General features: G+C 41.1%; 36 non-coding genes and 23 pseudogenes across 36 annotated transcripts; all 59 read left to right on the plus strand.

Annotated features, from left to right (window-relative positions):
- Positions 1–202: 202 nt before the first annotated feature.
- LOC139955888 (5S ribosomal RNA) lies at positions 203–321 on the plus strand. The gene has a single exon (XR_011789115.1). It is a non-coding gene; the product is annotated as a 5S ribosomal RNA (ribosomal RNA).
- A 224-nt stretch (positions 322–545) lies between these two features.
- Positions 546–666, plus strand: LOC139957781 (5S ribosomal RNA; annotated as a pseudogene).
- Positions 667–739: 73 nt separating this feature from the next.
- Positions 740–858, plus strand: LOC139956045 (5S ribosomal RNA). The gene has a single exon (XR_011789269.1). It is a non-coding gene; the product is annotated as a 5S ribosomal RNA (ribosomal RNA).
- Positions 859–1,082: 224 nt separating this feature from the next.
- LOC139957546 (5S ribosomal RNA) lies at positions 1,083–1,201 on the plus strand (annotated as a pseudogene).
- Positions 1,202–1,274: 73 nt separating this feature from the next.
- LOC139956046 (5S ribosomal RNA) lies at positions 1,275–1,393 on the plus strand. Its single transcript, XR_011789270.1, has one exon. It is a non-coding gene; the product is annotated as a 5S ribosomal RNA (ribosomal RNA).
- Positions 1,394–1,617: 224 nt separating this feature from the next.
- LOC139957711 (5S ribosomal RNA) lies at positions 1,618–1,736 on the plus strand (annotated as a pseudogene).
- Positions 1,737–1,812: 76 nt separating this feature from the next.
- LOC139956709 (5S ribosomal RNA) lies at positions 1,813–1,931 on the plus strand (annotated as a pseudogene).
- A 76-nt stretch (positions 1,932–2,007) lies between these two features.
- LOC139955022 (5S ribosomal RNA) lies at positions 2,008–2,126 on the plus strand. Its single transcript, XR_011788276.1, has one exon. It is a non-coding gene; the product is annotated as a 5S ribosomal RNA (ribosomal RNA).
- Positions 2,127–2,202: 76 nt separating this feature from the next.
- LOC139956954 (5S ribosomal RNA) lies at positions 2,203–2,321 on the plus strand. Its single transcript, XR_011789431.1, has one exon. It is a non-coding gene; the product is annotated as a 5S ribosomal RNA (ribosomal RNA).
- Positions 2,322–2,945: 624 nt separating this feature from the next.
- Positions 2,946–3,064, plus strand: LOC139956879 (5S ribosomal RNA; annotated as a pseudogene).
- Positions 3,065–3,857: 793 nt separating this feature from the next.
- LOC139958074 (5S ribosomal RNA) lies at positions 3,858–3,976 on the plus strand. Its single transcript, XR_011789724.1, has one exon. It is a non-coding gene; the product is annotated as a 5S ribosomal RNA (ribosomal RNA).
- A 421-nt stretch (positions 3,977–4,397) lies between these two features.
- LOC139955066 (5S ribosomal RNA) lies at positions 4,398–4,516 on the plus strand. The gene has a single exon (XR_011788318.1). It is a non-coding gene; the product is annotated as a 5S ribosomal RNA (ribosomal RNA).
- Positions 4,517–4,589: 73 nt separating this feature from the next.
- LOC139956738 (5S ribosomal RNA) lies at positions 4,590–4,708 on the plus strand (annotated as a pseudogene).
- A 76-nt stretch (positions 4,709–4,784) lies between these two features.
- LOC139955023 (5S ribosomal RNA) lies at positions 4,785–4,903 on the plus strand. Its single transcript, XR_011788277.1, has one exon. It is a non-coding gene; the product is annotated as a 5S ribosomal RNA (ribosomal RNA).
- A 76-nt stretch (positions 4,904–4,979) lies between these two features.
- On the plus strand, positions 4,980–5,098 carry LOC139956965 (5S ribosomal RNA). The gene has a single exon (XR_011789432.1). It is a non-coding gene; the product is annotated as a 5S ribosomal RNA (ribosomal RNA).
- A 624-nt stretch (positions 5,099–5,722) lies between these two features.
- On the plus strand, positions 5,723–5,841 carry LOC139956880 (5S ribosomal RNA; annotated as a pseudogene).
- Positions 5,842–5,917: 76 nt separating this feature from the next.
- On the plus strand, positions 5,918–6,036 carry LOC139955060 (5S ribosomal RNA). The gene has a single exon (XR_011788312.1). It is a non-coding gene; the product is annotated as a 5S ribosomal RNA (ribosomal RNA).
- A 421-nt stretch (positions 6,037–6,457) lies between these two features.
- On the plus strand, positions 6,458–6,576 carry LOC139955067 (5S ribosomal RNA). The gene has a single exon (XR_011788319.1). It is a non-coding gene; the product is annotated as a 5S ribosomal RNA (ribosomal RNA).
- A 73-nt stretch (positions 6,577–6,649) lies between these two features.
- LOC139956047 (5S ribosomal RNA) lies at positions 6,650–6,768 on the plus strand. The gene has a single exon (XR_011789271.1). It is a non-coding gene; the product is annotated as a 5S ribosomal RNA (ribosomal RNA).
- A 224-nt stretch (positions 6,769–6,992) lies between these two features.
- LOC139957547 (5S ribosomal RNA) lies at positions 6,993–7,111 on the plus strand (annotated as a pseudogene).
- A 76-nt stretch (positions 7,112–7,187) lies between these two features.
- On the plus strand, positions 7,188–7,306 carry LOC139957238 (5S ribosomal RNA; annotated as a pseudogene).
- A 76-nt stretch (positions 7,307–7,382) lies between these two features.
- On the plus strand, positions 7,383–7,501 carry LOC139955086 (5S ribosomal RNA). Its single transcript, XR_011788337.1, has one exon. It is a non-coding gene; the product is annotated as a 5S ribosomal RNA (ribosomal RNA).
- A 76-nt stretch (positions 7,502–7,577) lies between these two features.
- Positions 7,578–7,696, plus strand: LOC139957444 (5S ribosomal RNA; annotated as a pseudogene).
- Positions 7,697–7,772: 76 nt separating this feature from the next.
- LOC139956093 (5S ribosomal RNA) lies at positions 7,773–7,891 on the plus strand. The gene has a single exon (XR_011789317.1). It is a non-coding gene; the product is annotated as a 5S ribosomal RNA (ribosomal RNA).
- Positions 7,892–7,967: 76 nt separating this feature from the next.
- Positions 7,968–8,086, plus strand: LOC139955181 (5S ribosomal RNA). Its single transcript, XR_011788431.1, has one exon. It is a non-coding gene; the product is annotated as a 5S ribosomal RNA (ribosomal RNA).
- Positions 8,087–8,162: 76 nt separating this feature from the next.
- LOC139958086 (5S ribosomal RNA) lies at positions 8,163–8,281 on the plus strand. The gene has a single exon (XR_011789735.1). It is a non-coding gene; the product is annotated as a 5S ribosomal RNA (ribosomal RNA).
- A 224-nt stretch (positions 8,282–8,505) lies between these two features.
- LOC139957772 (5S ribosomal RNA) lies at positions 8,506–8,624 on the plus strand (annotated as a pseudogene).
- A 76-nt stretch (positions 8,625–8,700) lies between these two features.
- Positions 8,701–8,819, plus strand: LOC139955942 (5S ribosomal RNA). Its single transcript, XR_011789168.1, has one exon. It is a non-coding gene; the product is annotated as a 5S ribosomal RNA (ribosomal RNA).
- Positions 8,820–8,895: 76 nt separating this feature from the next.
- Positions 8,896–9,014, plus strand: LOC139955088 (5S ribosomal RNA). Its single transcript, XR_011788340.1, has one exon. It is a non-coding gene; the product is annotated as a 5S ribosomal RNA (ribosomal RNA).
- A 224-nt stretch (positions 9,015–9,238) lies between these two features.
- On the plus strand, positions 9,239–9,357 carry LOC139957464 (5S ribosomal RNA; annotated as a pseudogene).
- Positions 9,358–9,581: 224 nt separating this feature from the next.
- On the plus strand, positions 9,582–9,700 carry LOC139956094 (5S ribosomal RNA). Its single transcript, XR_011789318.1, has one exon. It is a non-coding gene; the product is annotated as a 5S ribosomal RNA (ribosomal RNA).
- A 76-nt stretch (positions 9,701–9,776) lies between these two features.
- Positions 9,777–9,895, plus strand: LOC139955183 (5S ribosomal RNA). The gene has a single exon (XR_011788432.1). It is a non-coding gene; the product is annotated as a 5S ribosomal RNA (ribosomal RNA).
- A 76-nt stretch (positions 9,896–9,971) lies between these two features.
- LOC139958098 (5S ribosomal RNA) lies at positions 9,972–10,090 on the plus strand. The gene has a single exon (XR_011789746.1). It is a non-coding gene; the product is annotated as a 5S ribosomal RNA (ribosomal RNA).
- A 224-nt stretch (positions 10,091–10,314) lies between these two features.
- LOC139956962 (5S ribosomal RNA) lies at positions 10,315–10,433 on the plus strand (annotated as a pseudogene).
- Positions 10,434–10,509: 76 nt separating this feature from the next.
- LOC139955885 (5S ribosomal RNA) lies at positions 10,510–10,628 on the plus strand. The gene has a single exon (XR_011789112.1). It is a non-coding gene; the product is annotated as a 5S ribosomal RNA (ribosomal RNA).
- A 224-nt stretch (positions 10,629–10,852) lies between these two features.
- LOC139956168 (5S ribosomal RNA) lies at positions 10,853–10,971 on the plus strand (annotated as a pseudogene).
- Positions 10,972–11,046: 75 nt separating this feature from the next.
- LOC139955943 (5S ribosomal RNA) lies at positions 11,047–11,165 on the plus strand. The gene has a single exon (XR_011789169.1). It is a non-coding gene; the product is annotated as a 5S ribosomal RNA (ribosomal RNA).
- A 76-nt stretch (positions 11,166–11,241) lies between these two features.
- On the plus strand, positions 11,242–11,360 carry LOC139958110 (5S ribosomal RNA). Its single transcript, XR_011789757.1, has one exon. It is a non-coding gene; the product is annotated as a 5S ribosomal RNA (ribosomal RNA).
- Positions 11,361–11,584: 224 nt separating this feature from the next.
- LOC139956767 (5S ribosomal RNA) lies at positions 11,585–11,703 on the plus strand (annotated as a pseudogene).
- Positions 11,704–11,779: 76 nt separating this feature from the next.
- LOC139956976 (5S ribosomal RNA) lies at positions 11,780–11,898 on the plus strand. The gene has a single exon (XR_011789435.1). It is a non-coding gene; the product is annotated as a 5S ribosomal RNA (ribosomal RNA).
- A 76-nt stretch (positions 11,899–11,974) lies between these two features.
- LOC139956560 (5S ribosomal RNA) lies at positions 11,975–12,093 on the plus strand (annotated as a pseudogene).
- A 76-nt stretch (positions 12,094–12,169) lies between these two features.
- LOC139955010 (5S ribosomal RNA) lies at positions 12,170–12,288 on the plus strand. The gene has a single exon (XR_011788264.1). It is a non-coding gene; the product is annotated as a 5S ribosomal RNA (ribosomal RNA).
- A 224-nt stretch (positions 12,289–12,512) lies between these two features.
- Positions 12,513–12,631, plus strand: LOC139957716 (5S ribosomal RNA; annotated as a pseudogene).
- A 224-nt stretch (positions 12,632–12,855) lies between these two features.
- Positions 12,856–12,974, plus strand: LOC139957757 (5S ribosomal RNA; annotated as a pseudogene).
- Positions 12,975–13,050: 76 nt separating this feature from the next.
- Positions 13,051–13,169, plus strand: LOC139956988 (5S ribosomal RNA). The gene has a single exon (XR_011789437.1). It is a non-coding gene; the product is annotated as a 5S ribosomal RNA (ribosomal RNA).
- A 76-nt stretch (positions 13,170–13,245) lies between these two features.
- On the plus strand, positions 13,246–13,364 carry LOC139955184 (5S ribosomal RNA). Its single transcript, XR_011788433.1, has one exon. It is a non-coding gene; the product is annotated as a 5S ribosomal RNA (ribosomal RNA).
- Positions 13,365–13,440: 76 nt separating this feature from the next.
- LOC139955600 (5S ribosomal RNA) lies at positions 13,441–13,559 on the plus strand. The gene has a single exon (XR_011788836.1). It is a non-coding gene; the product is annotated as a 5S ribosomal RNA (ribosomal RNA).
- A 224-nt stretch (positions 13,560–13,783) lies between these two features.
- LOC139957074 (5S ribosomal RNA) lies at positions 13,784–13,902 on the plus strand (annotated as a pseudogene).
- Positions 13,903–13,978: 76 nt separating this feature from the next.
- On the plus strand, positions 13,979–14,097 carry LOC139956999 (5S ribosomal RNA). Its single transcript, XR_011789438.1, has one exon. It is a non-coding gene; the product is annotated as a 5S ribosomal RNA (ribosomal RNA).
- A 76-nt stretch (positions 14,098–14,173) lies between these two features.
- Positions 14,174–14,292, plus strand: LOC139957475 (5S ribosomal RNA; annotated as a pseudogene).
- A 76-nt stretch (positions 14,293–14,368) lies between these two features.
- Positions 14,369–14,487, plus strand: LOC139957011 (5S ribosomal RNA). Its single transcript, XR_011789439.1, has one exon. It is a non-coding gene; the product is annotated as a 5S ribosomal RNA (ribosomal RNA).
- A 76-nt stretch (positions 14,488–14,563) lies between these two features.
- On the plus strand, positions 14,564–14,682 carry LOC139955186 (5S ribosomal RNA). Its single transcript, XR_011788435.1, has one exon. It is a non-coding gene; the product is annotated as a 5S ribosomal RNA (ribosomal RNA).
- A 76-nt stretch (positions 14,683–14,758) lies between these two features.
- On the plus strand, positions 14,759–14,877 carry LOC139955602 (5S ribosomal RNA). Its single transcript, XR_011788838.1, has one exon. It is a non-coding gene; the product is annotated as a 5S ribosomal RNA (ribosomal RNA).
- Positions 14,878–15,101: 224 nt separating this feature from the next.
- Positions 15,102–15,220, plus strand: LOC139957075 (5S ribosomal RNA; annotated as a pseudogene).
- A 76-nt stretch (positions 15,221–15,296) lies between these two features.
- LOC139957022 (5S ribosomal RNA) lies at positions 15,297–15,415 on the plus strand. Its single transcript, XR_011789440.1, has one exon. It is a non-coding gene; the product is annotated as a 5S ribosomal RNA (ribosomal RNA).
- A 76-nt stretch (positions 15,416–15,491) lies between these two features.
- On the plus strand, positions 15,492–15,610 carry LOC139957753 (5S ribosomal RNA; annotated as a pseudogene).
- Positions 15,611–15,686: 76 nt separating this feature from the next.
- Positions 15,687–15,805, plus strand: LOC139955021 (5S ribosomal RNA). The gene has a single exon (XR_011788275.1). It is a non-coding gene; the product is annotated as a 5S ribosomal RNA (ribosomal RNA).
- Positions 15,806–16,029: 224 nt separating this feature from the next.
- On the plus strand, positions 16,030–16,148 carry LOC139957548 (5S ribosomal RNA; annotated as a pseudogene).
- Positions 16,149–16,224: 76 nt separating this feature from the next.
- On the plus strand, positions 16,225–16,343 carry LOC139955032 (5S ribosomal RNA). The gene has a single exon (XR_011788286.1). It is a non-coding gene; the product is annotated as a 5S ribosomal RNA (ribosomal RNA).
- Positions 16,344–16,376: the final 33 nt, after the last annotated feature.

Consider the following 16,376-nt stretch of genomic DNA (forward strand, 5'->3'; position numbering starts at 1 on the left):
AAATTGAAATGGCCTACATTGACCTCTTGTTATGTCTACGGCCATATCACGTTGACGATACCGGTTCTCGTCCGATCACCGAAGTCAAGCAACGTAGAGCGCAGTCAGTACTGGGTGCCGTAGGCTTTTATTTTCCCAGTTGATAACACTATGTTGCCACGACGATGAGAAAGTGAAATGGCCTACATTGACCTCTTCTTATGTCTACGGCCATATCAGGTTGACTATACCGGTTCTCGTCCGATCACCGAAGTCAAGCAACGTAGAGCGCAGTCAGTACTTGGATGGGTGACCGCCTGGGAATACTGGGTGCCGTAGGCCTTTCTTTTTCTAATTAGAACACTGTCTTGCCACAAGGAAAGCGATTTGAAAATCGAATATATTAATAAATAACTCGATTGTTTTTATATATTAGAATTTAATACATATATATGTGAAATATAGATTAACTTAATATATATTAAATACATTCATGTATAATATATACATTAAATCCACTCATCATAACCTACCAAACAACTAGCCTGCATTTCACCTCTTGTAATGTCTACGGCCACATCTCACGTTCAATATACCGGTTCTCGTCCGATCAGGTAAGTCAAGTAACGTAGAGCGCAGTCAGTACTTGGATGGGTGACCGCCTGGGAATACTGGGTGCCGTAGGCTTTTACTTTCCTAATTGATAACACTATGTTGCCACGACGATGAGAAAGTGAAATGGCCTACATTGACCTCTTATGTAAACGGCCATATCACGTTGACTATACCGGTTCTCGTCCGATCACCGAAGTCAAGCAACGTAGAGCGCAGTCAGTACTTGGATGGGTGACCGCCTGGGAATACTGGGTGCCGTAGGCCTTACTTTTCCTAATTAGAACACTGTCTTGCCACAAGGAAAGCGATTTGAAAATCGAATATATTAATAAATAACTCGATTGTTTTTATATATTAGAATTTAATACATATATATGTGAAATATAGATTAACTTAATATATATTAAATACATTCATGTATAATATATACATTAAATACACTCATCATAACCTACCAAACAACTAGCCTGCATTTCACCTCTTGTAATGTCTACGGCCACATCACGTTCAATATACCGGTTCTCGTCCGATCAGGTAAGTCAAGCAACGTAGAGCGCAGTCAGTACTAAGGTGGGTGACCGCCTGGGAATACTGGGTGCCGTAGGCTTTTATTTTCACAATTGATAACACTATGTTGCCACGACGATGAGAAAGTGAAATGGCCTACATTGACCTCTTATGTAAACGGCCATATCACGTTGACTATACCGGTTCTCGTCCGATCACCGAAGTCAAGCAACGTAGAGCGCAGTCAGTACTTGGATGGGTGACCGCCTGGGAATACTGGGTGCCGTAGGCCTTCCTTTTCCTAATTAGAACACTGTCTTGCCACAAGGAAAGCGATTTGAAAATCGAATATATTAATAAATAACTCGATTGTTTTTATATATTAGAATTTAATACATATATATGTGAAATATAGATTAACTTAATATATATTAAATACATTCATGTATAATATATACATTAAATACACTCATCATAACCTACCAAACAACTAGCCTGCATTTCACCTCTTGTAATGTCTACGGCAACATCACGTTCAATATACCGGTTCTCGTCCGATCAGGTAAGTCAAGCAACGTAGAGCGCAGTCAGTACTAAGGTGGGTGACCGCCTGGGAATACTGGGTGCCGTAGGCTTTTATTTTCACAATTGATAACACTATGTTGCCACGACGATGAAAAATTGAAATGGCCTACATTGACCTCTTGTTATGTCTACGGCCATATCACGTTGACTATACCGGTTCTCGTCCGATCACCGAAGTCAAGCAACGAAGAGCGCAGTCAGTACTTGGATGGATGACCGCCTGGGAATACTGGGTGTCGTAGGCTTTTATTTTCCTAATTGATAACACTATGTTGCCACGACGATGAGAAATTGAAATGGCCTACATTGACCTCTTGTTATGTCTACGGCCATATCACGTTGACTATACCGGTTCTCGTCCGATCACCGAAGTCAAGCAACGTAGAGCGCAGTCAGTACTTGGATGGGTGACCCCCTGGGAATACTGGGTGCCGTAGGCTTTTATTTTCCTAATTGATAACACTATGTTGCCACGACGATGAAAAATTGAAATGGCCTACATTGACCTCTTGTTATGTCTACGGCCATATCACGTTGACTATACCGGTTCTCGTCCGATCACCGAAGTCAAGCAACGTAGAGCGCAGTCAGTACTTGGATGGGTGACCGCCTGGGAATACTGGGTGCCGTAGGCTTTTATTTTCCTAATTGATAACACTATGTTGCCACGACGATGAGAAATTGAAATGGCCTACATTGACCTCTTGTCACAAGGAAAGCGATTTGAAAATCGAATATATTTATAAATAACTACTTTGTTTTTATGTATTAGAATTTTATACATATATATGTAAAATATAGATTAACATAATATATATTAAATCCATTCATGTATAATATATATATTAAATCAACTCATCATAACCTACCACACAAGTAGTCTGCATTTCACCTCTTGTTATGTCTACGGCCACATCACGTTGACGATACCGGTTCTCGTCCGATCACCGAAGTCAAGCAACGTAGAGCGCAGTCAGTACTGGGTGCCGTAGGCTTTTATTTTCCCAATTGATAACACTATGTTGCCACGACGATGAGAAATTGAAATGGCCTACATTGTCTTGCCACAAGGAAAGCGATTTGAAAATCGAATATATTTATAAATAACTACTTTGTTTTTATGTATTAGAATTTTATACATATATATGTAAAATATAGATTAACATTATATATATTAAATCCATTCATGTATAATATATATATTAAATCAACTCATCATAACCTACCACACAAGTAGTCTGCATTTCACCTCTTGTAATGTCTACGGCCACATCACGTTGACGATACCGGTGCTCGTCCGATCACCGAAGTCAAGCAACGTAGAGCGCAGTCAGTACTTGGATGGGTGACCGCCTGGGAATACTGGGTGCCGTAGGCTTTTATTTTCCTAATTGATAACACTATGTTGCCACGACGATGAGAAATTGAAATGGCCTACATTGACCTCTTGTCACAAGGAAAGCGATTTGAAAATCGAATATATTTATAAATAACTACTTTGTTTTTATGTATTAGAATTTTATACATATATATGTAAAATATAGATTAACATAATATATATTAAATCCATTCATGTATAATATATATATTAAATCAACTCATCATAACCTACCACACAAGTAGTCTGCATTTCAGCTCTTGTTATGTCTACGGCCACATCACGTTGACGATACCGGTTCTCGTCCGATCACCGAAGTCAAGCAACGTAGAGCGCAGTCAGTACTGGGTGCCGTAGGCTTTTATTTTCCCAATTGATAACACTATGTTGCCACGACGATGAGAAATTGAAATGGCCTACATTGTCTTGCCACAAGGAAAGCGATTTGAAAATCGAATATATTTATAAATAACTACTTTGTTTTTATGTATTAGAATTTTATACATATATATGTAAAATATAGATTAACATAATATATATTAAATCCATTCATGTATAATATATATATTAAATCAACTCATCATAACCTACCACACAAGTAGTCTGCATTTCAGCTCTTGTTATGTCTACGGCCACATCACGTTGACGATACCGGTGCTCGTCCGATCACCGAAGTCAAGCAACGTAGAGCGCAGTCAGTACTGGGTGCCGTAGGCTTTTATTTTCCCAATTGATAACACTATGTTGCCACGACGATGAGAAAGTGAAATGGCCTACATTGACCTCTTGTTATGTCTACGGCCATATCACGTTGACTATACCGGTTCTCGTCCGATCACCGAAGTCAAGCAACGTAGAGCGCAGTCAGTACTTGGATGGGTGACCGCCTGGGAATACTGGGTGCCGTAGGCCTTTCTTTTTCTAATTAGAACACTGTCTTGCCACAAGGAAAGCGATTTGAAAATCGAATATATTAATAAATAACTCGATTGTTTTTATATATTAGAATTTAATACATATATATGTGAAATATAGATTAACTTAATATATATTAAATACATTCATGTATAATATATACATTAAATCCACTCATCATAACCTACCAAACAACTAGCCTGCATTTCACCTCTTGTAATGTCTACGGCCACATCTCAAGTTCAATATACCGGTTCTCGTCCGATCAGGTAAGTCAAGTAACGTAGAGCGCAGTCAGTACTAAGGTGGGTGACCGCCTGGGAATACTGGGTGCCGTAGGCTTTTATTTTCACAATTGATAACACTATGTTGCCACGACGATGAGAAATTGAAATGGCCTCCATTGACCTCTTCTTATGTCTACGGCCATATCACGTTGACTATACCGGTTCTCGTTCGATCACCGAAGTCAAGCAACGTAGAGCGCAGTCAGTACTTGGATGGGTGACCGCCTGGGAATACTGGGTGCCGTAGGCTTTTACTTTCCTAATTGATAACACTATGTTGCCACGACGATGAGAAAGTGAAATGGCCTACATTGACCTCTTATGTAAACGGCCATATCACGTTGACTATACCGGTTCTCGTCCGATCACCGAAGTCAAGCAACGTAGAGCGCAGTCAGTACTAAGGTGGGTGACCGCCTGGGAATACTGGGTGCCGTAGGCTTTTATTTTCACAATTGATAACACTATGTTGCCACGACGATGAGAAATTGAAATGGCCTACATTGACCTCTTGTTATGTCTACGGCCATATCACGTTGACTATACCGGTTCTCGTCCGATCACCGAAGTCAAGCAACGTAGAGCGCAGTCAGTACTTGGATGGGTGACCCCCTGGGAATACTGGGTGCCGTAGGCTTTTATTTTCCTAATTGATAACACTATGTTGCCACGACGATGAAAAATTGAAATGGCCTACATTGACCTCTTGTTATGTCTACGGCCATATCACGTTGACTATACCGGTTCTCGTCCGATCACCGAAGTCAAGCAACGTAGAGCGCAGTCAGTACTTGGATGGGTGACCGCCTGGGAATACTGGGTGCCGTAGGCTTTTATTTTCCTAATTGATAACACTATGTTGCCACGACGATGAGAAATTGAAATGGCCTACATTGACCTCTTGTCACAAGGAAAGCGATTTGAAAATCGAATATATTTATAAATAACTACTTTGTTTTTATGTATTAGAATTTTATACATATATATGTAAAATATAGATTAACATAATATATATTAAATCCATTCATGTATAATATATATATTAAATCAACTCATCATAACCTACCACACAAGTAGTCTGCATTTCACCTCTTGTTATGTCTACGGCCACATCACGTTGACGATACCGGTTCTCGTCCGATCACCGAAGTCAAGCAACGTAGAGCGCAGTCAGTACTGGGTGCCGTAGGCTTTTATTTTCCCAATTGATAACACTATGTTGCCACGACGATGAGAAATTGAAATGGCCTACATTGTCTTGCCACAAGGAAAGCGATTTGAAAATCGAATATATTTATAAATAACTACTTTGTTTTTATGTATTAGAATTTTATACATATATATGTAAAATATAGATTAACATTATATATATTAAATCCATTCATGTATAATACATATATTAAATCAACTCATCATAACCTACCACACAAGTAGTCTGCATTTCACCTCTTGTAATGTCTACGGCCACATCACGTTGACGATACCGGTGCTCGTCCGATCACCGAAGTCAAGCAACGTAGAGCGCAGTCAGTACTTGGATGGGTGACCGCCTGGGAATACTGGGTGCCGTAGGCTTTTATTTTCCTAATTGATAACACTATGTTGCCACGACGATGAGAAATTGAAATGGCCTACATTGACCTCTTGTTATGTCTACGGCCATATCACGTTGACGATACCGGTTCTCGTCCGATCACCGAAGTCAAGCAACGTAGAGCGCAGTCAGTACTTGGATGGGTGACCGCCTGGGAATACTGGGTGCCGTAGGCCTTTCTTTTTCTAATTAGAACACTGTCTTGCCACAAGGAAAGCGATTTGAAAATCGAATATATTAATAAATAACTCGATTGTTTTTATATATTAGAATTTAATACATATATATGTGAAATATAGATTAACTTAATATATATTAAATACATTCATGTATAATATATACATTAAATCCACTCATCATAACCTACCAAACAACTAGCCTGCATTTCACCTCTTGTAATGTCTACGGCCACATCTCACGTTCAATATACCGGTTCTCGTCCGATCAGGTAAGTCAAGTAACGTAGAGCGCAGTCAGTACTAAGGTGGGTGACCGCCTGGGAATACTGGGTGCCGTAGGCTTTTATTTTCACAATTGATAACACTATGTTGCCACGACGATGAGAAATTGAAATGGCCTCCATTGACCTCTTCTTATGTCTACGGCCATATCACGTTGACTATACCGGTTCTCGTTCGATCACCGAAGTCAAGCAACGTAGAGCGCAGTCAGTACTTGGATGGGTGACCGCCTGGGAATACTGGGTGCCGTAGGCTTTTACTTTCCTAATTGATAACACTATGTTGCCACGACGATGAGAAAGTGAAATGGCCTACATTGACCTCTTATGTAAACGGCCATATCACGTTGACTATACCGGTTCTCGTCCGATCACCGAAGTCAAGCAACGTAGAGCGCAGTCAGTACTTGGATGGGTGACCGCCTGGGAATACTGGGTGCCGTAGGCCTTCCTTTTCCTAATTAGAACACTGTCTTGCCACAAGGAAAGCGATTTGAAAATCGAATATATTAATAAATAACTCGAATGTTTTTATATATTAGAATTTAATACATATATATGTGAAATATAGATTAACTTAATATATATTAAATACATTCATGTATAATATATACATTAAATACACTCATCATAACCTACCAAACAACTAGCCTGCATTTCACCTCTTGTAATGTCTACGGCCACATCACGTTCAATATACCGGTTCTCGTCCGATCAGGTAAGTCAAGCAACGTAGAGCGCAGTCAGTACTAAGGTGGGTGACCGCCTGGGAATACTGGGTGCCGTAGGCTTTTATTTTCACAATTGATAACACTATGTTGCCACGACGATGAAAAATTGAAATGGCCTACATTGACCTCTTGTTATGTCTACGGCCATATCACGTTGACTATACCGGTTCTCGTCCGATGACCGAAGTCAAGCAACGAAGAGCGCAGTCAGTACTTGGATGGATGACCGCCTGGGAATACTGGGTGTCGTAGGCTTTTATTTTCCTAATTGATAACACTATGTTGCCACGACGATGAGAAATTGAAATGGCCTACATTGACCTCTTGTTATGTCTACGGCCATATCACGTTGACTATACCGGTTCTCGTTCGATCACCGAAGTCAAGCAACGTAGAGCGCAGTCAGTACTTGGATGGGTGACCCCCTGGGAATACTGGGTGCCGTAGGCTTTTATTTTCCTAATTGATAACACTATGTTGCCACGACGATGAGAAATTGAAATGGCCTACATTGACCTCTTGTTATGTCTACGGCCATATCACGTTGACTATACCGGTTCTCGTCCGATCAGGTAAGTCAAGCAACGTAGAGCGCAGTCAGTACTAAGGTGGGTGACCGCCTGGGAATACTGGGTGCCGTAGGCTTTTATTTTCACAATTGATAACACTATGTTGCCACGACGATGAGAAATTGAAATGGCCTCCATTGACCTCTTGTTATGTCTACGGCCATATCACGTTGACTATACCGGTTCTCGTCCGATGACCGAAGTCAAGCAACGTAGAGCGCAGTCAGTACTTGGATGGGTGACCGCCTGGGAATACTGGGTGCCGTAGGCTTTTATTTTCCTAATTGATAACACTATGTTGCCACGACGATGAAAAATTGAAATGGCCTACATTGACCTCTTGTTTTGTCTACGGCCATATCACGTTGACTATACCGGTTCTCGTCCGATCACCGAAGTCAAGCAACGTAGAGCGCAGTCAGTACTTGGATGGGTGACCGCCTGGGAATACTGGGTGTCGTAGGCTGTTATTTTCCTAATTGATAACACTATGTTGCCACGACGATGAGAAATTGAAATGGCCTACATTGACCTCTTGTTATGTCTACGGCCATATCACGTTGACTATACCGGTTCTCGTCCGATCACCGAAGTCAAGCAACGTAGAGCGCAGTCAGTACTTGGATGGGTGACCGCCTGGGAATACTGGGTGCCGTAGGCCTTTCTTTTTCTAATTAGAACACTGTCTTGCCACAAGGAAAGCGATTTGAAAATCGAATATATTAATAAATAACTCGATTGTTTTTATATATTAGAATTTAATACATATATATGTGAAATATAGATTAACTTAATATATATTAAATCCATTCATGTATAATATATACATTAAATCCACTCATCATAACCTACCAAACAACTAGCCTGCATTTCACCTCTTGTAATGTCTACGGCCACATCACGTTCAATATACCGGTTCTCGTCCGATCAGGTAAGTCAAGCAACGTAGAGCGCAGTCAGTACTAAGGTGGGTGACCGCCTGGTAATACTGGGTGCCGTAGGCTTTTATTTTCACAATTGATAACACTATGTTGCCACGACGATGAGAAATTGAAATGGCCTCCATTGACCTCTTGTTATGTCTACGGCCATATCACGTTGACTATACCGGTTCTCGTCCGATCACCGAAGTCAAGCAACGTAGAGCGCAGTCAGTACTTGGATGGGTGACCGCCTGGGAATACTGGGTGCAGTAGGCTTTTATTTTCCTAATTGATAACACTATGTTGCCACGACGATGAGAAATTGAAATGGCCTACATTGACCTCTTGTTATGTCTACGGCCATATCACGTTGACTATACCGGTTCTCGTCCGATCACCGAAGTCAAACAACGTAGAGCGCAGTCAGTACTTGGATGGGTGACCGCCTGGGAATACTGGGTGCCGTAGGCCTTTCTTTTTCTAATTAGAACACTGTCTTGCCACAAGGAAAGCGATTTGAAAATCGAATATATTAATAAATAACTCGATTGTTTTCATATATTAGAATTTAATACATATATATGTGAAATATAGATTAACTTAATATATATTAAATACATTCATGTATAATATATACATTAAATCCACTCATCATAACCTACCAAACAACTAGCCTGCATTTCACCTCTTGTAATGTCTACGGCCACATCACGTTCAATATACCGGTTCTCGTCCGATCAGGTAAGTCAAGCAACGTAGAGCGCAGTTAGTACTAAGGTGGGTGACCGCCTGGGAATACTGGGTGCCGTAGGCCTTCCTTTTCCTAATTAGAACACTGTCTTGCCACAAGGAAAGCGATTTGAAAATCGAATATATTAATAAATAACTCGATTGTTTTTATATATTAGAATTTAATACATATATATGTGAAATATAGATTAACTTAATATATATTAAATACATTCATGTATAATATATACATTAAATCCACTCATCATAACCTACCAAACAACTAGCCTGCATTTCACCTCTTGTTATGTCTACGGCCATATCACGTTGACTATACCGGTTCTCGTCCGATGACCGAAGTCAAGCAACGTAGAGCGCAGTCAGTACTTGGATGGGTGACCGCCTGGGAATACTGGGTGCCGTAGGCTTTTATTTTCCTAATTGATAACACTATGTTGCCACGACGATGAAAAATTGAAATGGCCTACATTGACCTCTTGTTATGTCTACGGCCATATCACGTTGACTATACCGGTTCTCGTCCGATCACCGAAGTCAAGCAACGTAGAGCGCAGTCAGTACTTGGATGGGTGACCGCCTGGGAATACTGGGTGTCGTAGGCTGTTATTTTCCTAATTGATAACACTATGTTGCCACGACGATGAGAAATTGAAATGGCCTACATTGACCTCTTGTTATGTCTACGGCCATATCACGTTGACTATACCGGTTCTCGTCCGATCACCGAAGTCAAGCAACGTAGAGCGCAGTCAGTACTTGGATGGGTGACCGCCTGGGAATACTGGGTGCCGTAGGCCTTTCTTTTTCTAATTAGAACACTGTCTTGCCACAAGGAAAGCGATTTGAAAATCGAATATATTAATAAATAACTCGATTGTTTTTATATATTAGAATTTAATACATATATATGTGAAATATAGATTAACTTAATATATATTAAATACATTCATGTATAATATATACATTAAATCCACTCATCATAACCTACCAAACAACTAGCCTGCATTTCACCTCTTGTAATGTCTACGGCCACATCACGTTCAATATACCGGTTCTCGTCCGATCACCGAAGTCAAGCAACGTAGAGCGCAGTCAGTACTTGGATGGGTGACCGCCTGGGAATACTGGGTGCAGTAGGCTTTTATTTTCACAATTGATAACACTATGTTGCCACGACGATGAGAAATTGAAATGGCCTCCATTGACCTCTTGTTATGTCTACGGCCATATCACGTTGACTATACCGGTTCTCGTCCGATCACCGAAGTCAAGCAACGTAGAGCGCAGTCAGTACTTGGATGGGTGACCGCCTGGGAATACTGGGTGCAGTAGGCCTTTCTTTTTCTAATTAGAACACTGTCTTGCCACAAGGAAAGCGATTTGAAAATCGAATATATTAATAAATAACTCGATTGTTTTTATATATTAGAATTTAATACATATATATGTGAAATATAGATTAACTTAATATATATTAAATACATTCATGTATAATATATACATTAAATCCACTCATCATAACCTACCAAACAACTAGCCTGCATTTCACCTCTTGTAATGTCTACGGCCACATCACGTTCAATATACCGGTTCTCGTCCGATCACCGAAGTCAAGCAACGTAGAGCGCAGTCAGTACTAAGGTGGGTGACCGCCTGGGAATACTGGGTGCCGTAGGCTTTTATTTTCCTATTGATAACACTATGTTGCCACGACGATGAGAAATTGAAATGGCCTCCATTGACCTCTTGTTATGTCTACGGCCATATCACGTTGACTATACCGGTTCTCGTCCGATCACCGAAGTCAAGCAACGTAGAGCGCAGTCAGTACTTGGATGGGTGACCGCCTGGGAATACTGGGTGCAGTAGGCTTTTATTTTCCTAATTGATAACACTATGTTGCCACGACGATGAGAAATTGAAATGGCCTACATTGACCTCTTGTTATGTCTACGGCCATATCACGTTGACTATACCGGTTCTCGTCCGATCACCGAAGTCAAGCAACGTAGAGCGCAGTCAGTACTTGGATGGGTGACCGCCTGGGAATACTGGGTGCCGTAGGCCTTTCTTTTTCTAATTAGAACACTGTCTTGCCACAAGGAAAGCGATTTGAAAATCGAATATATTAATAAATAACTCGATTGTTTTTATATATTAGAATTTAATACATATATATGTGAAATATAGATTAACTTAATATATATTAAATACATTCATGTATAATATATACATTAAATCCACTCATCATAACCTACCAAACAACTAGCCTGCATTTCACCTCTTGTAATGTCTACGGCCACATCACGTTCAATATTCCGGTTCTCGTCCGATCACCGAAGTCAAGCAACGTAGAGCGCAGTCAGTACTAAGGTGGGTGACCGCCTGGGAATACTGGGTGCCGTAGGCTTTTAATTTCCTAATTGATAACACTATGTTGCCACGACGATGAGAAATTGAAATGGCCTCCATTGACCTCTTGTTATGTCTACGGCCATATCACGTTGACTATACCGGTTCTCGTCCGATCACCGAAGTCAAGCAACGTAGAGCGCAGTCAGTACTTGGATGGGTGACCGCCTGGGAATACTGGGTGCCGTAGGCTTTTATTTTCCTAATTGATAACACTATGTTGCCACGACGATGAGAAATTGAAATGGCCTACATTGACCTCTTGTTATGTCTACGGCCATATCACGTTGACGATACCGGTTCTCGTCCGATCACCGAAGTCAAGCAACGTAGAGCGCAGTCAGTACTTGGATGGGTGACCGCCTGGGAATACTGGGTGCAGTAGGCTTTTATTTTCCTAATTGATAACACTATGTTGCCACGACGATGAGAAATTGAAATGGCCTACATTGACCTCTTGTTATGTCTACGGCCATATCACGTTGACTATACCGGTTCTCGTCCGATCACCGAAGTCAAGCAACGTAGAGCGCAGTCAGTACTTGGATGGGTGACCGCCTGGGAATACTGGGTGCCGTAGGCCTTTCTTTTTCTAATTAGAACACTGTCTTGCCACAAGGAAAGCGATTTGAAAATCGAATATATTAATAAATAACTCGATTGTTTTCATATATTAGAATTTAATACATATATATGTGAAATATAGATTAACTTAATATATATTAAATACATTCATGTATAATATGTACATTAAATCCACTCATCATAACCTACCAAACAACTAGCCTGCATTTCACCTCTTGTAATGTCTACGGCCACATCACGTTCAATATACCGGTTCTCGTCCAATCAGGTAAGTCAAGCAACGTAGAGCGCAGTTAGTACTAAGGTGGGTGACCGCCTGGGAATACTGGGTGCCGTAGGCCTTCCTTTTCCTAATTAGAACACTGTCTTGCCACAAGGAAAGCGATTTGAAAATCGAATATATTAATAAATAACTCGATTGTTTTTATATATTAGAATTTAATACATATATATGTGAAATATAGATTAACTTAATATATATTAAATACATTCATGTATAATATATACATTAAATCCACTCATCATAACCTACCAAACAACTAGCCTGCATTTCACCTCTTGTAATGTCTACGGCCACATCACGTTCAATATACCGGTTCTCGTCCGATCAGGTAAGTCAAGCAACGTAGAACGCAGTCAGTACTAAGGTGGGTGACCGCCTGGGAATAATGGGTGCCGTAGGCTTTTATTTTCCTAATTGATAACACTATGTTGCCACGACGATGAGAAATTGAAATGTCCTACATTGACCTCTTGTTATGTCTACGGCCATATCACGTTGACTATACCGGTTCTCGTCCGATCACCGAAGTCAAGCAACGTAGAGCGCAGTCAGTACTTGGATGGGTGACCGCCTGGGAATACTGGGTGCCGTAGGCTTTTATTTTCCTAATTGATAACACTATGTTGCCACGACGATGAAAAATTGAAATGGCCTACATTGACCTCTTGTTATGTCTACGGCCATATCACGTTGACTATACCGGTTCTCGTCCGATCACCGAAGTCAAGCAACGTAGAGCGCAGTCAGTACTTGGATGGGTGACCGCCTGGGAATACTGGGTGTCGTAGGCTGTTATTTTCCTAATTGATAACACTATGTTGCCACGACGATGAGAAATTGAAATGGCCTACATTGACCTCTTGTTATGTCTACGGCCATATCACGTTGACTATACCGGTTCTCGTCCGATCACCGAAGTCAAGCAACGTAGAGCGCAGTCAGTACTTGGATGGGTGACCGCCTGGGAATACTGGGTGCCGCAGGCCTTTCTTTTTCTAATTAGAACACTGTCTTGCCACAAGGAAAGCGATTTGAAAATCGAATATATTAATAAATAACTCGATTGTTTTTATATATTAGAATTTAATACACATATTTGTGAAATATAGATTAACTTAATATATATTAAATACATTCATGTATAATATATACAATAAATCCACTCATCATAACCTACCAAACAACTAGCCTGCTATTCACCTCTTGTAATGTCTACGGCCACATCACGTTCAATATACCGGTTCTCGTCCGATCACCGAAGTCAAGCAACGTAGAACGCAGTCAGTACTAAGGTGGGTGACCGCCTGGGAATAATGGGTGCCGTAGGCTTTTATTTTCCTAATTGATAACACTATGTTGCCACGACGATGAGAAATTGAAATGTCCTACATTGACCTCTTGTTATGTCTACGGCCATATCACGTTGACTATACCGGTTCTCGTCCGATCACCGAAGTCAAGCAACGTAGAGCGCAGTCAGTACTTGGATGGGTGACCGCCTGGGAATACTGGGTGCCGTAGGCTTTTATTTTCCTAATTGATAACACTATGTTGCCACGACGATGAAAAATTGAAATGGCCTACATTGACCTCTTGTTATGTCTACGGCCATATCACGTTGACTATACCGGTTCTCGTCCGATCAGGTAAGTCAAGCAACGTAGAGCGCAGTCAGTACTAAGGTGGGTGACCGCCTGGGAATAATGGGTGCCGTAGGCTTTTATTTTCCTAATTGATAACACTATGTTGCCACGACGATGAGAAATTGAAATGTCCTACATTGACCTCTTGTTATGTCTACGGCCATATCACGTTGACTATACCGGTTCTCGTCCGATCACCGAAGTCAAGCAACGTAGAGCGCAGTCAGTACTTGGATGGGTGACCGCCTGGGAATACTGGGTGCCGTAGGCTTTTATTTTCCTAATTGATAACACTATGTTGCCACGACGATGAAAAATTGAAATGGCCTACATTGACCTCTTGTTATGTCTACGGCCATATCACGTTGACTATACCGGTTCTCGTCCGATCACCGAAGTCAAGCAACGTAGAGCGCAGTCAGTACTTGGATGGGTGACCGCCTGGGAATACTGGGTGTCGTAGGCTGTTATTTTCCTAATTGATAACACTATGTTGCCACGACGATGAGAAATTGAAATGGCCTACATTGACCTCTTGTTATGTCTACGGCCATATCACGTTGACTATACCGGTTCTCGTCCGATCACCGAAGTCAAGCAACGTAGAGCGCAGTCAGTACTTGGATGGGTGACCGCCTGGGAATACTGGGTGCCGCAGGCCTTTCTTTTTCTAATTAGAACACTGTCTTGCCACAAGGAAAGCGATTTGAAAATCGAATATATTAATAAATAACTCGATTGTTTTTATATATTAGAATTTAATACACATATTTGTGAAATATAGATTAACTTAATATATATTAAATACATTCATGTATAATATATACAATAAATCCACTCATCATAACCTACCAAACAACTAGCCTGCTATTCACCTCTTGTAATGTCTACGGCCACATCACGTTCAATATACCGGTTCTCGTCCGATCACCGAAGTCAAGCAACGTAGAACGCAGTCAGTACTAAGGTGGGTGACCGCCTGGGAATAATGGGTGCCGTAGGCTTTTATTTTCCTAATTGATAACACTATGTTGCCACGACGATGAGAAATTGAAATGTCCTACATTGACCTCTTGTTATGTCTACGGCCATATCACGTTGACTATACCGGTTCTCGTCCGATCACCGAAGTCAAGCAACGTAGAGCGCAGTCAGTACTTGGATGGGTGACCGCCTGGGAATACTGGGTGCCGTAGGCTTTTATTTTCCTAATTGATAACACTATGTTGCCACGACGATGAAAAATTGAAATGGCCTACATTGACCTCTTGTTATGTCTACGGCCATATCACGTTGACTATACCGGTTCTCGTCCGATCAGGTAAGTCAAGCAACGTAGAGCGCAGTCAGTACTAAGGTAAGTGACCGCCTGGGAATACTGGGTGCCGTAGGCTTTTATTTTCCCAATTGATAACACTATGTTGCCACGACGATGAAAAATTGAAATGGCCTACATTGACCTCTTGTCATGTCTACGGCCATATCACGTTGACTATACCGGTTCTCGTCCGATCACCGAAGTCAAGCAACGTAGAGCGCAGTCAGTACTTGGATGGGTGACCGCCTGGGAATACTGGGTGCCGTAGGCCTTTCTTTTTCTAATTAGAACACTGTCTTGCCACAAGGAAAGCGATTTGAAAATCGAATATATTAATAAATAACTCGATTGTTTTTATATATTAGAATTTAATACATATATATGTGAAATATAGATTAACTTAATATATATTAAATACATTCATGTATAATATATACATTAAATCCACTCATCATAACCTACCAAACAACTAGCCTGCATTTCACCTCTTGTAATGTCTACGGCCACATCACGTTCAATATACCGGTTCTCGTCCGATCAGGTAAGTCAAGCAACGTAGAGCGCAGTCAGTACTAAGGTGGGTGACCGCCTGGGAATACTGGGTGCCGTAGGCTTTTATTTTCCTAATTGATAACACTATGTTGCCACGACGATGAAAAATTGAAATGGCCTACATTGACCTCTTGTTATGTCTACGGCCATATCACGTTGACTATACCGGTTCTCGTCCGATCACCGAAGTCAAGCAACGTAGAGCGCAGTCAGTACTTGGATGGGTGACCGCCTGGGAATACTGGGTGCCGTAGGCCTTTCTTTTTCTAATTAGAACACTGTCTTGCCAC

The sequence above is a fragment of the Apostichopus japonicus genome, chromosome 17, assembly GCF_037975245.1.
Source record: "Apostichopus japonicus isolate 1M-3 chromosome 17, ASM3797524v1, whole genome shotgun sequence".
In the NCBI taxonomy this organism is placed as follows: Eukaryota; Metazoa; Echinodermata; class Holothuroidea; order Aspidochirotida; family Stichopodidae; genus Apostichopus; species Apostichopus japonicus.